Source organism: Peromyscus eremicus, unplaced genomic scaffold, assembly GCF_949786415.1.
Source record: "Peromyscus eremicus unplaced genomic scaffold, PerEre_H2_v1 PerEre#2#unplaced_113, whole genome shotgun sequence".
Taxonomy (NCBI): domain Eukaryota; kingdom Metazoa; phylum Chordata; class Mammalia; order Rodentia; family Cricetidae; genus Peromyscus; species Peromyscus eremicus.
Window position 1 is genome coordinate 297,524 of NW_026734352.1, and position 2,217 is coordinate 299,740.

A 2,217-nucleotide genomic window follows, 5' to 3' on the forward strand; every position below is an offset into this window, starting at 1 on the left:
GAAAATGTACTCTTGAAAGGGATCATGGGATTCTGTCCATCTTCCCCACTCCTTACATTGAAACTTTTTGCTCCAACATGCCCTCCTCCTCATTGCCATCCAAGACATGACACATTCTTTCAGTGAGTGACCTTCACCAATCTGTGCTATGCTATTTGGAGTTCAAACCTCCACAACTGTGAGCTAACTAACCTTTTTTATGTTTATAAAAGCACTTACCTCAGGTATTGTCTTATAGGCATGCAAAACAGACTATATGGTGTTTGATCAACTTTGAGAGGAGCAGATCTTGCTTTGCAGATCCTTGGGTTAGTAGGTGAACAAAACAGGCTGAAGCCTCCTCTAAAGGGCAGTGAGTGGGACACCTTCACTGATAATTGTTCTCTGCTCAGTGGCAGAATGTGTGGCAAGTTCCTGAGGCAGCTGTTGGCTAAGGAGAGCCAGCATTCCACCCCCGTGGGGCGCTTCCTACTTCCGGTGCTCATGGGATTCCGCCTCCTGCTTCTGGTTTCCAGTGGACCTGGGGTCTTCGGTGATGAAGAGAACGAATTCATGTGTCATTTAGGGCAGCCAGGCTGCAAGACCACTTGCTATGACATCTTCCGCCCCCTTTCTCCATTGCGCTTCTGGGCCTTCCAAGTCATCCTGATGGCTGTACCCAGTGTCGTTTACATGGGTTTCACTCTGTATCATGTGATTGGATACTGGGAGGAACCAGAAAAAGAAAATAAGGAACAAGAGACACGGATTTGCAAGGGGGACCATAGCAAGGGTGTCTCGGGCTGGAAGCCTCAAGCTTCTCTGGGCCTATGTGGCACAGCTTGGGGCGAGGCTGGTCCTTGAGGGAGCAGCCTTGGGAGTTCAGTACCACCTGTATGGCTTCAAGATGCCCAGCACTTTTATATGTCGTGAGGATCCTTGCATCGGCAGCACAACCTGTTTCCAGTCCCACCCCTCGGAGAAGACCATTCTCCTCAATACCATGTTTGGAATCAGTGGGGCCTGTCTCTTGTTCACTTCCTTGGAGCTTATGCTTTTGGGTTTAGGGAGGTTTTGGAGGATGTACAAGCACAAACTTTCCTTTTTAAAGAACTTGCGAACCTCAAAGAGCTCCGTAAGATGCAAGGACCCAGCTGATGACTTGTCGGTGGTGGAGACAAAAGAGCCATTTTGAGAAGCAGGTGAGGACCCTACTGATACTGACAGTCATCTGTCCCTGCCTCTGATGTCTCTGTGTTGGCGACCTTCACCCAGGGTAGGTCCCTTATCCTCTGGGGCGTACAGCTCCCCATGTTACAAACTAGATAACCACTCTCAAAGCAGATGCACTCTAAAAAAAGATTTACTTTTAATTTTAAATTGCGTGTGTGTGTGTGTGTGTGTGTGTGTATGTGTGTGTGTGTGTGTGTGTGTGTGTGTGTGTCAGTGTGGGTTTGTACACATGAATGGAGGTGCCTGTGGAGGCCAGAAGAGAGTGGTAGATTCCTTGGAGCTGGAGTTACAAGCAGTTGTGATCCTCCTGATGTGGGTGCTTGGAAGCAAACTAGGGTTCTTTGCAAGAATAGTACACATTCTTAACCACTGAGCCATCTCTCCAGCCCCCAAATGTATTTTTTTAAAGGGAGGAAGTGTTTACTTTGGTTAACAGTTTGGGGTACAGTCCCTCGTGGTGGAGAAGGTGTTCATTTATGTATATGAAATAGGTAGCCCTGGCTGGCCTGGAACTTGCTATGTAGACCAGGCTGGCTTTGAACTCACAGAGATCTACCTGCCTCTGCCTCTCAAGTGCTGGGATTAAAGTCACAAGCCACCACTCCTGGCTGAGTCAGATGTGCTTTGATTACTACCCCGCAAACATCTCCCAACACCTGTCCCTATCAGTTGTGTGACTCCCAGTAGACCACCATGAACGTACTAGTGCATGTACTGCCATTGGGCAGAGTCCTCAGCTTCTGCTTCATTTCTCCTTTACAGAGTTCTAAAGTTACCTGGCTTGCTTGCAGAAAACCTAGCAACTGGATCTTCTTCCACGCATCCAGTGAGATGGCTGGTGAGACGGTACAGTGGGTAAAGGTGCTTGCCACCAAGCCTCATGATCTGAAATCCATCTCCAGAACCCACATGGAGAAGGGAGAAAACCAACTCCCACAAGATGTCCTCTGACCTCCACATATGTGCCACAGCACACACACACACACACACACACACACACACACA

General features: G+C 48.4%; 1 pseudogene; it reads left to right on the top strand.

The window, feature by feature from the left end:
• Positions 1 to 399: 399 nt before the first annotated feature.
• LOC131901586 (gap junction gamma-3 protein-like) lies at positions 400 to 1,174 on the top strand (annotated as a pseudogene).
• Positions 1,175 to 2,217: the final 1,043 nt, after the last annotated feature.